The following is a 15,253-nucleotide window of genomic DNA, read 5'->3' as shown; positions in this document are numbered from 1 at the left end:
CCCCATCCACAAGATTGTAGGTGTGCATGTTTTTAAGCGTTTCCTTATTTCTGGCACTCTGAGACACTCCAGGCTTATCTTATCTATTTCTGTCGTAGGCCTTCCTCCAGGAATCCTGCTTCCTTTTATTGAAGAATGGTGTTAGAAACCCAGATCTGGGTGTTACCTTTTAGTTCAGGTTTTTATTCCATTTATTAAGATATCTGATAAACCAGATAAAAATTCTGCCATGTCATATGTACGTTATGTAGCTTCATAAAGAATGCATTTTTTAAAAAAATATTTATTTATTTATTTGAGAGATTTACAGAGAGAGGGAGAGACAGAGAGAAAGGTCTTCCTTCCATTGGTTCACCCCCCCAAATGGCCAGGAGCCAGGCATTTCCTCCTGGTCTCCTATGTGGGTGCAGGGCCCAAGGACTTAGGACATCCTCCACTGCCTTCCTGGGCCACAGCAGAGAGCTGGACTGGAAGAGGAGCAACTGGGACAGAGTCCGGCACCCCAACTGGCACTAGAACCCGGGGTGCCGGGGCCACAGGCGGAGAATTAGCCTAGTGAGCTGTGGCTCGGGCCCTGAGGAATGCATTTCTAACAACCTATCTTTCCCTTCTTTCTCCTTTAGCTGTGTCTCAGGCAGGATTGGCCCCGGGACACAGTACTGTCCAGGGTGATGTGCGTGTGAGTCTGCGGGAGAGGACTCTCTTTCTGTAATCAAACGTCAAACCTAGACGTAGAAGGCTGGGATACCTGCATCCTCTATTGGAGTGCCTGGGATCAGTCCCACCTCCATTTTTGATCTGCTTTCTGCTAATGAGCACGCTAGGAGGCGGTGCTGATGGTTCAAGTGGCTGAGTCCTGCCACTCATGTGGGAGACCTGGATGGAGTTGTAGGCCCTTGGCTTTGTCTTGGTCCAGCCCTGGCTATTGTGGGTATTTAGGGAGTGAACCAGTGGAAGGAAGGAAGATATCTCTCTCTCTCTCTCTCTCTCTCTCTCTCTCTCTTTCTATCACTCTGCTTTTCAAATAAATAGAAGTAAATAAATAAACTGTAAAAAAGGAATATCAAAACCTGGGGAGAGAGATCTTAGCCCTCTTCCTGCCAGGAATATGGAATTTATGCCTGCAGGTGTAGTATGAGTGTGAGAAAACATACATGGACTGCACAGTGGGACCCAGGAGGCAGCTGTTCTGTGCCATCACTACTGACCTGTGCTTGAGCCACCCCTGCTCTGCACAACTCCAAGCTTCTTATTACTCAAAATAATGTAAGCCCATGAGTGTTTCAACTAGCAGTGGGAACATCTGGCCTGTGGGCAGGCCATATAAGGCCCACAAGATCATGTGGTCTGGCCCTGCCGAAGCATATAGCAGACTGCTTGATGAGTTTGCATGACCCGCAAATGATGTCATAAATAGCCACATGGCCCCTGGAAACTGCTGTTCCTTGGCTTTTCTGTAGTTGCCACTCAGCACGCAGTACAGGTATCAGTTTGGTTTGCAGAATTATTACTCATTTATTTACAGAGGATTGCTGAGGCTGTCCGGTGTAGGACTTGGTAAGCTGGAGCATGAAGAGGGGAATCCTGCTGGGGCAGGCCTGTGGGACAGTGGACCAAGTCATAGCTCATGCTGCCAGCTTCCCATCCAGCTTCCTGCGGGTGCACCTGGGAAAATGGATCAAGTACTTTGGGCTCCCGGCATTCACATGGGAGGTCAGGATAGAGGTCCTGGCTCCTGGTTTCAGGTCAGCTCAGGCCTGGTTGTTGCAGCCATTTGGGGGATGGTGAACCCACGGATGGAAGATCTCTTTCTGTTGTCTATTGCTTTCTTTTTTTTTTCTTTTTTCTTTTTCCCAGAGAAACCTTTCATTTAAGGAACACAAACTTCATGCATTTCCTAAATACAACTTCAGGAATGTAGTGATTCTTCCCACCATACCCGCCCTGCCACCCACACCCCCACTCCCCTTCCTCCTCCCTCTCCTATTCCTGGTCTTATTTTTTACTAAGATCTATTTTCAATTTACTTTACACACAGAAGATTAACTGTATGTATACTAAGTAGAGTTCAACAAATTGTAGGGGGGGGGGCTGCTCCTCAACAGTCGAGACAAAGTCTCCCCTCCCTAGTACTCTGCCTTTCAAATAAGCCAATCGAGTCAGCAAGGGGCGAATGAATGAACAACCAGGGGGATTCCAGCAGTGTTATTCCCTTTCCTCTGAACCCAGGTTTAAAGTGGTTTGCAGATTTGGGTGATCACATGCCTAATTACAAGGGGACTTTAAAATGTTTGTAGGGGTTGGGGCTGGCATTGTGGCATAATGGGTAAAGCTGCTGCCTGCCACACCGACACCCCTGCCACACCGACAGCCCATACAGGTGCCCACTTGAGTCCTGGCTGCTCCACTTCCGATCCAGCTCCCTGCTAATGTGCCTGGCAAAGCTGTGGAGGATGGCCCAAGTATTTGGGCCCTGCACCTATGTAGGAAACTCAGAAGAAGATCCCAGATCCTGGCTTCAGATCGGCCCAGCTCTAGCCATTGCAACCATTTAGGGAGTGAACCAGGAGATGGAAGATCTCTCTATCTCTGTCTCTCCTTCTGTCTCTCTAACTCTGTCTTTCAAATAAATAAATAAATCTTTAAAAAATGTGGGGAAATGGAATTAAAATATTTTTATTTTGGCACAAAAGTTTTTTGAAGCCCATGATTTGTTTTCACAATTTGCATTTCATGAACTTTATGAAGACTCCTTACATAATTAAAAATGAGATGTAGTGCTATTTGTCTTTTCTTGGTCACAGTTATCTGAAGTGTCACTTTAACCACTTCTTGCACTCTGCATTAGCAGCTTTCTCTGTTGACCAGTTCCAAGCAGAAACCTGAACTCTTCACATCCATTTGGTGACCACTCCTTTTTTTCCTATCTCGTAAACACTTCGTGTCCCATTTTCTTTCTTTTTAAAGATGTGTTTTATTTATTTGAAAGGCAGAGTTAGAGAGAGAGAGGGAGAGAGAGAGAGATCTCCCATTCACTGGCTCACTTCCCAAATGGCTGCAATACCAGGGCCGGGCCAGGCTGAAGCCAGGAACCAGGAGCTGTTCCTGGTCTCCCAGGTGGATGCAGGGGCCAAGTTCTTGGGCCATCGCTGCTGCTGTCCCAGGCACATCAACAGGGAGCTGGATCGGAAGTGGAGCAGCTGGGACTCAAATTGTTGCTCATCTGGGCTGCTGATATCTCAGGCAGTAGCACTGTCTGCTGTGCCACAGCGCAGGCCCTGACCCAGTTTCTTCATTTCCTCGCTCCTCCGCCGGTTCTGACCCTCATTTATGTATCTCATAGATCATACAGCTTTGGGGCCAGCATTGTGGCATAGCCAGTAAAGCCTCCGCGTGCACCCATTCAGGTGCTGCTTTCAGTCCCAGCTGCTGCACTTCCAATCCAGCTCGCTGCTAATAGCCTGGGAAAAGCAGTGGAAGGTGGCCCCCCTGTTTGAGCATCTGCCACCCGTGTGGGAGACCCAGATGCAGCTCCTGGCTCCTGGCTTCAGCCTGGCTCAGCTGTGGCCATTGCGGTCACTTCGGGAGTGAACCAGTAGATGGAAGATCTCTCTCTTTCCCTCTCTCTCCCTCTCTAGAACTCTGACTTTCAAATAAATAATTATATCTTTAAAAGAAGAATAAGATCATAGAGCTTTCACACTTAGTCCCCCTTCCCAGTAGTCATCTCTCCACACCACTGAGTAAGCAGTCTTTCTAAAACGCAGGTTGAAATCTTGTTTCTTTCCTTCAGGAAAATTATATGTTGGCTGTGCATAGTCTCCAGTGTGAAGTTCAGTTTTTCTCTCTTGAAAGCCTCTCAGACCCCGACCCTGCCTGGCTGTTGAGCTCCATTTCACGCCAGTGCCCTACACACACACAAATACCGCCCCAGATACACCGCAGCTGCATCTCACTCTTAGAACAACTTCTGGCTTCCTTTTGGAATGTCTTTGTTTATCTCAGCATGTTCCTCCCAGTGTTCTTATGCCCAGTGCCTTTTAGTCTTTTAATAACTCAGAGCTGGGCTTTGGGAAGACCTCACCGCTTTCCCCCTTCCCTCTGCAGACTCCTGCGTTCAGCCTGTTAGGTGATTCTGGCGGGGATCACGTTGGAAATATTCTGGAATTCTACTTCCTCCTCCATTACCACCGCTCTGTTCTAGGCCATTGTCATCATAATTTATTTCATGGTCTGTCTACTCCTACTTTGATGATTTGTCAGATCGATTCTTTAACTTGTGCGTAGTGATCTTTTCAAAGCCAGATCTTGGTCACTGTGGCCCTGTGCTTTAAAGCCATTCTTTGGAGCAGGCATTTGTCTCAGTACTTAAGACGCTGGTTGGAAAGCCCATATCCCATATCAGAGTGCCTGAGTTCCAATCCCGACTTTGCTCATCATTCCAGCTAATTGCTAATGTGCACCCTGGGAGGCAGCAAGTGACGACACAGGTAGAGTCCCTGCCACCCACACGAGAGACCTGGAGTGAGTTTCCAGTTCCCAGCTTTGGCCTTGCCCAGCCCTGGCTGTTGTGGACGTTTGGAGAGAACCTCAGCAGATGGCAGATCTCTGTGTCTCAGTCTCTGTCTGCCTGCCTCTCTCTTCTCTCTCTCTGACTCAAATAAATGTTCTTTGGTTTCCTAAGAGTTCCTAAGGCTACAGATTAAAACCTAGCTGGATCTGGGATGTGGAGCCTCCATTTTCTTCTTTCAGTTCTTTAAGCATACGGTGCTCCCTCTCACCTCAGGGCCTTTGCATGTGTTCCTTATGCACATGGCTGAAACACTGATCAGTTAGATTTTGTCCTTCAGCTTTGAACACTTCTTCACATATCCCCAGCCCAGTCTAGGCCAGATTTCTTTGTTCTATAAGTTTTCCCTCCCTGTCTTTTCATAAATCTATATGCATACTTGAGTCAGTTGAAGAGCATATAGTTCATTTATTTTTTAACACTGATTATACACCCTTTGTTTATTTTAAATGTATTTATTTGAGAGGCAAAGAGACAGATGGGCAGAGAAAGCTCCCATCCTCTGGTTCACTCCCTACGTGCCCAGAGGGCAGAGCTCAGAACTCAGGTCTCTTACGTGGGTGACAGCAACCCAGTTTTAGTTGAGCCATCACTGCTGCCTCCCAGGGTGTGTGCCATCAGGTAGGTTGAGTCAGGAAGTAGAGCCGAGTGTGGATCTCAGATGCACGAATGTGGGCTGTGGGCATCTTAAATACACCGCCTGTCTGACAGAAAGTAGCATTTCTGCATACACCCTCACAGAAACCTTTCTCCTACACAGCCACTTATTTTACTCATCCCATTAGATTCTCATCCTGTCTGGGCCTTAGGGTCAGCAGATCTTATCAGCACCCTAGAGTTCTTTGTGCTGAACCCTTTTTATGTAGCCTAACCCACTTTTCTCTCCAATTTTTAATTTTCATTTCTTTGCAGTGTTTTTAATAACCTGCAGGGAAAGCAATTTTGCTCCATTCAGAAAAGTTCTGAGTACTATAAGCTCTGCTTAAATGAGTGCTAAGGCCCCGCTAGGAACATAAGCAATATGTACTCCTTGTAAAAGGAATAGTTCAAGGACTGCAGTGCCGGCATCCCATGGGTGCTGGTTCAAGTCCTGGTTGCTCCACTTCCAATCCAGCTCTCTGCTATGGCCTGGGAAAGAGGTGGAAGATGGCCCAAGTTGGATCCCTGCACCTGCTTGGGAGACCCAGAAGAAGCTCCTGGCTTCAGCTCAGCTCAGCTCTGGCTGTTGTGGTCATTTGGGGAGTGAACCAGCCGATGGAAGACCTCTCTCTCTCTCTCTCTCTGGCTCTACCTCTCTCTGTAATGCTGTGTTTCAAATAAATAAAAAAATTTAAAAAAGATTGTCTTCTATGTATTTAATGCACTGAACCCTGTCTTCTTACCACTTCCATGCACTGGTTTTAGTTCTTTTTTTTTTTTTTTCAAGATTTATTTATTTATTAGAAAGGCAGAGGTAGAGGGAGAGAGATAGACAGACAGAAAGATCTTCCATCTGCTGATTCACTCCCTAGATGGCTGTAATGGCCAGAGCTGGGCTGATCTGAAGCCAGGAGCTCAGTTTCTTCCAGTTCTCCAGCTTGGGTTCAGGGACCTGGGCACTTGGCCCATCTTCCACTTGCTTTCCCAAGTACGTTAGCAGGGAGCTGGATTGGAAGTGGAGCCGCCGGTACTTGAACCAGTTCCCATAGGGGATGCCAGCGTCTCAGGCTATGGCTTTACCTACTTGCCACAGAGCTGGCCTCTGTTTTATTTCTTAGCATGTTGTGGAATGACAGCTCACATATTTGAAGACTGCCACCAAATCCTCCCCAAGTAGTTTTTCTCCAGGAAGAATAAATAGCTCCAGTTTCCATGTATCATGCCTTAAAGTTCTTTGATCATCGTATTTCAATGTATAAAAATTCAGATTTTTTTTTAATGTTTTGGATTATTCACTACTATTTCCCCTCCCATTAGTGTAAATAATAAAGATGATTGTGCAAATAATATGTTAATAGGTTGCATGGCAAATAAAAGATTCACAAAAGTAAATTCATTGAGAGAACCCAAGAAATCCTTTTTGGTATTTAGCTCACGTATCAAAGAAAGCTACTTGTCCAGTCTTTTTTAGTGGATTAAATAGAGTGTGGGGAGAGAGGGTATTTGGGCCATAGAAACTGGTGTGGGATGATTGATCTGCTATAGGACGTGTCCTTTACTTTATGACACTGTTACGTGTGCATGTCACTCTCACTTTCAGTCTGCAGTCAGCTGCTCAGTGTTTAACATTTTACCATCCATGGCATGTAGATTTTATTTTTCTGGCACTTTTAAGGTTTTTTTGTGTGGGGGAGGGGTGTGGTGGTTGGGGTCTCCTGTGCTGGAAAATGTACCTTCTGCCAGGAGTTACAGCTGTGACAGCCCTGTGTGTCATCTCTGCTGGATGCATGGAGGCACAGATTTACCACTTGCTCCCTGAACTGGGAGAATTAAAAGTGGCGGTGGCAGCTGCACTTTCTGTGAACTGCAAAGCCCTGAGGATAATTTGTCAGGGGTTTCTAAGGTTTCTCCTTTAACTTTTCCTTGATCTTATTCTGGGATAAAACCCCCATAAATGTAAGGAGACACACTCCTCTGTGGTAATGACAGTAACTCTGTCCCTCTGATCGTTTGCCATTCAAAACCTAACATAAATGTCAAATCAAAATTATAAAATGACTTTATAATTAATTATTTCCAACAAAAATTGGAAAAGAAACTGATGTCTATGGTTTTACTTGTACTTCTTTTTTTTAAAGTTTATTTATTTATTTATTTTTTTATTTATTTGCCAGGCAGAGTTAGACAGTGAGAGAGAGAGAGACAGAGTTATAGACAGTGAGAGAGAGAAAGGTCTTCCTTTTGTTGGTTCACTCCCCAAATGGCCGCTACAGCTGGCGCTGTGCCAGTCCAAAGCCAGGAGCCAGGTGTTTCCTCCCGGTCTCCCATGTGGGTGCAGGGACCCAAGCACTTGGGCCATCCTCCACTGCCCTCCCGGGCCACAGCAGAGAGCTGGACTGGAAGAGGAGCAACCGGGACTAGTACCCGGCGCCCCAACTGGGACTAGAACCCAGGGTGCCAGCACCACAGGCAGAAGATTAGCCAAGTGAGCCACGGCGCCAGCCACTACTTGTACTTCTAAAACTCAAACATTTCAAGTGGAATCGACATCTTTCCAAAGATTTTTCTGTATTTATTTTTGGGCTTTGATTTTAAACAGTAAAGTTTTGCATGATGTCATCTTGTTGACCCAGAACTTTGAACAAAAGTTTCAATATTAATAACATCACCTCTAATAATTCAGCTTTTTTCCCCCTTCTCCCTCATTGTAACATTTGTTGAAAGGTGCAGGACCAGAAAAAGTCCTTGTGTAACATAAATAAGCATTTAATTAAGGGGTAATGCCTGTGGTACTAGGGTATGTGAAGTGAAACAGAGATGTTTAATCAGCCACAAAAGCTATTTACTGCTTCGTAAACCTCAGTGCTCAGTACCATAAATATTATTACTCTTCTAGGACTTCAGAAAAGCAATGAAATATCAAAACTGATTTTTCTCTACTGTTAAAGTATGGAAGGCTTTCCTCCTAATAGAATTTGTAATGAAGCTTATATTTAGGAGAAGCATACATAACTGAAATTTATTAACCGGAATGTGATGAGGAGGGCCTGAAATATAAATGAAGGGTATATTGAACATGAAACAAGCAGGCAAAAGGGTTTATCTCTATTAAATCTGAAGTTACTGTAAGGAACAAGTCACGTCATATTGCCATAAATTGATATATTTATCAAGCACCTACTGTGAAGCTTCTGCTAATAGATGCTTCTCCTGCATTACCTTTAATCTTTACGTAGCAACGCTGTACATTGATTCCAGTTGTATGAATGAGGGCATGGAGGCTCAGAGAGATCAAGTCACCCAGGGATTGTCTGATCCTGCTGGTGTTCTTCATGAGATGAGAGCTTGTACTAAAATAGCCATTTTATTATTTATTTTTACTTTGTTATCTTGTCTTTTCATTTGAGGGGCAGACGGAGAGGTCCCCTCCACTGGTTCACTCTGAATGCCAACAGCAGCCAGGCCTGGGCTGGACCAAAGCTGGGAGCTGCGCACTCAGTCTAGGTCTCCCGGGAAAGTGCAGGGCCCACTTGCCTGAGCCATCACCGCTGCCTTCCCAGGGCCCACGTTAGCCGGAAGCTGGAATCAGGAGCTGGAGGTGGGTATTGAACCCAGGCACTCATGTATGGGACGCAGGCCTCCTAGCCAGCACCTTAACCACCACGCCAAATACTCCGAAAGAGACATTTTAAAACATTCGTTCTGTTGAATACCTTTAGTATACCTGAACAAGTTAAATTGTGCCATCTTAATCCTTGTATTTGTTAACTTTTTATTCACTCTTTATTCATGTTTATTAAGCAAGTAGTATATTCCTAACACTTAAGAATTAGGAGCGCTAAAACCCAATATGAAAACCAAGTTGTCCAAACTAAACATTTATGAACTAACTATTGCAGCCTTGTAGGCACATAGTTTAAGAGGAGAATCAAGCCGGCGCCGTGGCTCACTAGGCTAATCCTCCGCCTGCAGCGCCGGCACACTGGGTTCTAGTCCCGGTCCGGGCACTGGATTCTGTCCCGGTTTCCCCTCTTCCAGGCCAGCTCTCTGCTGTGGCCAGGGAGTGCAGTGGAGGATGGCCCAGGTGCTTGGGCCCTGCACCCCATGGGAGACCAGGAGAAGCACCTGGCTCCTGCTTTCGATCAGCGCGGTGTGCTGGCTCTTTGCCATTCCTTTCCTAATTGCTCCCCTTCTGTTGAGATGGGGAAGTGCATGCGGAAGCGAAAAGACACAATCCAGTTGGCAGCTGGGACTCAGCCATAAGGGCGAACCAGGAAAGAGGAGTTCCAGTCCGGCTGAAACGTGCTGACAGAGAAGAATGTGTGTGCAATGGGAACCCAGAAGAAGCAGTTAGCCTAAGAGCTCCTGAAGCGGGAAGGATGTTACAGATAAGCGGTCGTTTGTCCAAGGCAAGGAAAGCCAATTTGTCCGGATCCATCTGATTAACCCAGTGTTTGTCAGTTGCTTATGCTGCTCTTGTCTTTGTGATCTACTGAGACTCTAAATTTAGACGCTTTGTTCTGAAAAACCCCAAATCTGTAACAGTGCCAACATCAGAAGTTACAGAAGTTTGGATTGCTGGTGCCTGTTTAAGATAATTTGCCGGTCATCGTGCGCAGTGCCTTCCTGGTGCCCTCGGACAAGCTCTGGCTCAAGGCTGCTGTGGAGTGTGCAGGATCATTGCCTGTGCAGCAGCCTGGAGCGTGGCTCGGCGTGGTTTCTGAAGCACACGCAGAAAGGCTACCAGTGGGTTAGTAAGCAAAAGTAATTGATGTCTGTGTTTGTTATTTTTCTTCAATGGCTTTGGAAGAGAAATGATTGAAGAAATATGAAATAACAAAAATGTCTAAGATGGAATGCGTAAAATAATTTATTTAGGTAAAGCATGTAGACGCGCTGCTTCAGAATGCTCCACTTTCTACAGTGGAACCACTTAATTTCTGAAGATGTTTCTGTACATGCCATTCTCTTAATGTGCAATGTGGTGTGAAGATGGCAGATTTAATAAGAAGGCTTATCCTGTGAGGTAATGGCGGTGGTAGAGCTTGTAAGTCAGATTTATTCATCCATTCTTCCTTTAACTGGCCTTTTAACTGAAGTGAAATTGATGGGAAAAGCATGAAGTTATGAAGAGTTCGGAATTAGGATGCCTTTGGTTGTCTGTGATTATCATAATGTATTTCAACCTTGAAACTGAGCCCTGATGACAGAGGAAAGCAGCTGAGACATAAGAAAATGCCAGGGAGACAAAGTAACCTTCAACTGGTCTATAAAAGGAATGATTAAGCAGTTCAACATGTAAATGCCAAACTCTGCCACACAGCCATTTCCTGGGATTTTCAATGATTCTAACTGTGCTTTCTCTGGAACCAGAAGTGGCCTTCAATTCTGAATGGCACAGGAAAGTGTTCTTCAGCCTTGCCTAGGTCTACTATCAGCCTTCTAGTTTCCTTATTTAGGAAATAGAATATTTGCAGATAAACTAAATAATTGCTGAACACGCAAAGGACGTAAGAACAAAAGGACGAAGGATATCCTCAGATTTCCCATAGTTAAGTCCAAGGGCCGTTTTAGACTTGAAGTGAGGTCTCACTGATTGCTTCTCTTACTCTTTTAAACTCTTCCTATTATTCCTCCGCCACCACCTCCCTTAAAATACAGAAACATTCGCGGTCAAAGAGAGAACTGTCTAAGCAAAAATGTATAGCTTAACTGCCGTTGCAAGGGGAGTAAAGTGGGTGGGGCCATGTCTATGAATTTTTGCTGAAAATAACAACCTGGAAAGTATAGAAAATGAGGGCTTTAGAATAGGTTGTTCTTAAGTTCCTCTCTCGCTCAAAAATTCTTGCCAAGGCCCTACTGCACCTGTGTCCTTCCAATTCTCTGTTTTATTCCACCCCATCTACCCATCCGATTAACTTCTAGAAACTTGTGTGCTAGTTTTTTCTTCCTTTGTCCTGGTCAGACAGTCAGCAGCTCCTCGTTCCGTATCTGGTATAGTCCGTCTACTCCTGACTGCCTTCCTATCTCCCTCTGTGGATCTTCCTCTCTGCCAGTTTTGTTTCAGTTTTGATTCTGCTCTGTGCACTCTTTCCATGTCCCTGATAAAATGTGGTCGTAAGACTTAATTGCTCTGGAGTTTAGTTTATTTACCCTTATGTGAAGGAGAATGGGTTTAATTTTTCTTGTGTTTAGTAATTTCCAGTTTACATATATCATCATTTTTTTCTTTTTACCCTTTATAGTAGTTGTCGCTTCCCCTCTTCGCGGAGGAACGACACAGGACCCTGCGTTGTTCTTTTGTCTGCTCGGCCCTCCCCGGGTTTGCTGCTGGTTCTTCCCGAGTTGGCTACCGTCCCTTCACCTCCGTGGAAGGGCGGTTCCCCCTGCCACTTTCCCCACTTCCGCGGGGGAGCGGCACACCGCCGGCCGGCTCTCTCGGGGGCTGCTCAGGTGTTCCTTCAGATAGATGTTCCTGGTGCATGTTGTCTCTCTCCTCCTTTATAGTCCTCTTCCACCAATCCCAACTCTGCTACCCACACGCCGAGTACGCTGCTCTCCTCCAATCAGGAGCAGGATCAGCTCCTGCAGGTTATAGGTCGAACTGGAGGCAGCTGTGTAAAAGTTGTTTCCTCCTCTCCCAGCGCCAGAATATGACTTAATTCCAGTAACTTAGTCTAGTCCGAGTTGCTCCCCACAGTAGTGAGTTTAGGAATGATACAGAGAAGAAAAGTCCAAGTAGATTAAGTGATTTAATCTCAGAAGGTACCATTTACAGTAACACCCCCACAAGGAAATATTAGGTGACAGTCCAAGACAGTATCACAGAATGCATAAGTGGAAAATTACAAAGCGCTGGTTGAAAAAGTCGAGATCTAAATAAACAAACATTCTGTGTTCGTGGGTTAGAAGACTCAATATTGACGTGATGTCCATTCTCTTCACCTTGGTCTATGGATTCAATAAACTCCCAATCAAAATAGTACTTGATTTCAAAGCTTACTAGAGGTCACAGTAATCAAGATAGTGTGGGGTTTTTAAGGGAACACAATAGACAGTGCAAAGTAAGTCTCCACAGTCAGCTGACAGTTAATGAAAGAGCAGATGGAGAAAGGATAGTCTTTTTCAAGACAATTGGACATCCAGATGGAAAACAGTGAACCTCGTCACAGACCTTACAGTTTATGCAGTAATCCACTCAAACTGGATGGGGGCCTACATGTGAGGTGCAGAGCTCTACAGCTTATTGAATAAAACAGGAGGAAGTCTGTAAGGTCTTGGGTTTGTTGGTGAATTTTAAAATACAGTCATCCGTAGAATGAGCCATGCAAGAAAAGAGTTGGTGAGGTGGGGCAGAGTTAAAATCAAAAACTTCTGCTCTGTGACAGACAGTTTTAAGAGAATGGAAAGACAAGCCAGAGACAGGAAATATTTGCAAAACACATATCTGGAAAAGGACTTGAATCCAAAATATACAAAGAAGTCTTAAAACTCAGCAATGAGAGAAAACAAGTTAATTTAAAAGTGGGCAAAAGATCTGAAGAAACACCTCATCAAAGGAGATAGACTCATGCTGAGTAAGCATATACTGAGACTCAGAAAGTTTGTGGAAAATGGAATTAAAAGATGGGTTTATTTTGGTGCACACATTTTTGAAATCCATGATAGTTTTTCAGAATATACATTTTTCACGATGTTTTTGAAGGCCTTTTATAATTAAAAATCATAAGTTCATAGTGATATAATAAATTAATGGTATGATGAAAAGGAATGAGAGAACTGAAAAATCACCATTTGAGAACCTTTGAAATGTAATCAGTGTATTAGTAGGTGCTAAAACTCATAGGCACAGATTTGATGAGGAATGAACTACTTACATAGTGGCATATTACCTCCCACAGAGTATCCACGAAGTCTGAAGGGAAAAGGTGATTTTTCAGATAGGTATCTGGCAGGTACCCCCTCAGTCAGGTGATGAAAGTCACTTTAATACAGCCACGCATTGTCTGATAGGTGCTGTGAGGGACATAGCCTCTGACACTTCTGCCAGAAAATGTGTAACTGAAACTTAACAAAAGAATTAAACTTGTCTTTCTGCAGGATACCTAGCCTGTAACCTTCAAACTTCAAAAGATGGTCAGAGGTCAAGGAAAAGCTTTAGAACTGTTCCAAATTTTAAGAGACCAGGAAACATGCAGAGAAACGGTGTCCTTCGTGATGCTACTGGGATAAATGGTTGAGACTTGAGTGGGGCATGTACATATGACAGTGACTTATTGTTGCTAGTCTGATAGTTGTTTTAATTTGACAGGCAAAGTTAGACTGCGAGAGAGAGAGAGACAGAGAGAAACGTCTTCCTTCCATTGGTTCACTCCCCAAATGGCCACTACGGCCGGTGCGCTGCCAATCCAAAGCCAGGAGCCAGGTGCTTCCTTCTGGTCTCCCATGTGGGTGCAGGGCCCAAGCACTTAGGCCATCCTCCACTGCCCTCCCCGGGCCACAGCAGAGAGCTGGCCTGGAAGAGGAGCAACCGGGACTAGAACCCAGAGCCCATATGGGATGCCGGAGCTGCAGGTGGAGGATTAACCTAGTGAGCCACGGAGCCGGCCCCTGTTAATTTGATAGTTGTATCATGACTACTTGGTAGAATGTCTTCCTTGGAAGAATTATGGACCTAAATTTTTAGGGCTGATGGGACATAAGAGAGTTCATGGAAGGGATTATTACAAGGAAAAAAAATCATAGAAATAACCTTAGAAACTTTATATGGATGACTTTTAGTAGTTCATTGCTTTTTGTTGGCCTGTCACATTGCCAGGAGTGGAAATACAAGGTTAGCTGGGGCAGGGAGAAGAGGAGGAGGAGGAGGAGTGATACCTAGCGCTGCCTTTCACCCTCCTCTTCTGCCTAGTACTGCCTGGAGCGGTGAACAGGGAGCTCCCGTGGAGCCCCGCCCACTCTAAGGAGACTGGCAGGAGGCATGGTTTCTTGGAAGTGTGGAAGGAACTTGGTTTTGTGTGTTGTTAGGAAGAGAAGCTGCCAGTGATTGAGCAAACAATGGAATTCTTAGACAGGATTCAGAGTAAGTCCAAGGATCTTGTTCTGTCCTAATCTGTGATCCCTGAGGGCTCAGCACATGCGGGCACATGATGCAGTTTGAATTAAATGTTCAGGAAGGATAATTTTGAAAAGAGCATTGAATCCATTATATCCTATCCAGCAGTCAGAGTTTAGGTAAGAAATGTGATAAGGGACAGTCATTGGGGCTCCTCATAGTTCCTTCATAGGAATTAAATATACAAAGGAAGCTTTCAGACTTTCTTCATTAATAGTAAATGCAGGGGCTGGCGCTGTGGCACAGCGGGTTAACCACCCTGGCCTGAAGCACCAGTATCCCATATGGGCACTGGTTCCAGTCCTGGCTACTCCACTTCCGATCCAGCTCTCTGCTATGGCCTGGGAAAGCAGTAGAAGATGGCCCAAGTCTTTGGGTCCCTGCACCCACGTGGGAGACCCAGAAGAAGCTCCTGGCTCCTGGCTTCGGATCAGCACAGCTCCAGCTGTTGCGGCCAGTTAAGGAGTGAATTGGGAGATGGAAGACCTCTCTCTCTCTCTCTCTGCCTCTCCTCTATCTGAGTAACTCTGACTTTCAAATAAATAAATAAAAATCTTAAAAAAATAGTAAATGGAGTCAGAGGCAGGTTGTTTTTTGTGACTTGACCTAAAATACTTGACTTTTTTTTTAGTTGAGAAAAACTGCTGAAAATGACTCTCCTAATTGCTACTAAACCAAGACTATGTCTTGGCTTCATTTTAGTTTTTTTTCAGCTGAAATAAAAGATAAATAGATTCTGACAAACAACAACAGTACCTTGTTAAACTGTCTTTAAATAGCTGAGGTTTCTTCCTTTAAAAGTTGAAAACATAACAATGAAAATAAGAATTACCTCTTTGGAAACCATATGATCAGCAGTATGTTAAGATTTTAAGATATGTTCTTTGGATGACTGAATAATTAATTAAAGAGCCTGGAACATGGTAGAT

At 44.7% G+C, this 15,253-nt stretch overlaps 1 protein-coding gene across 12 annotated transcripts in view; it reads left to right on the top strand.

Annotated features, from left to right (window-relative positions):
* The window catches only part of PEAK1 (pseudopodium enriched atypical kinase 1), a 346,647-nt gene that overhangs the window by 126,385 nt on the left and 205,009 nt on the right, over positions 1-15,253 (top strand). For 2 of the 12 annotated variants that reach the window (XM_089310835.1, XM_051834584.3), the window contains one exon: positions 8,623-8,807. The exons of 9 other annotated variants lie outside the window; for them this stretch is intronic. The gene's annotated coding sequence lies outside the window, so the exon portion shown is untranslated. Of the gene's footprint in view, positions 1-8,616; positions 8,808-15,253 lie in introns of all 12 variants that reach the window. One more of the 12 variants, XM_070054636.2, reaches the window with a different exon arrangement.

Source organism: Oryctolagus cuniculus, chromosome 12 (assembly GCF_051225735.1).
Source record: "Oryctolagus cuniculus isolate XC-2025 breed Fujian yellow rabbit chromosome 12, ASM5122573v1, whole genome shotgun sequence".
NCBI classification, from domain to species: domain Eukaryota; kingdom Metazoa; phylum Chordata; class Mammalia; order Lagomorpha; family Leporidae; genus Oryctolagus; species Oryctolagus cuniculus.
The sequence above is the reverse complement of the archived record's forward strand: the minus strand, read 5'-3'. Positions and strand labels throughout refer to the sequence as shown.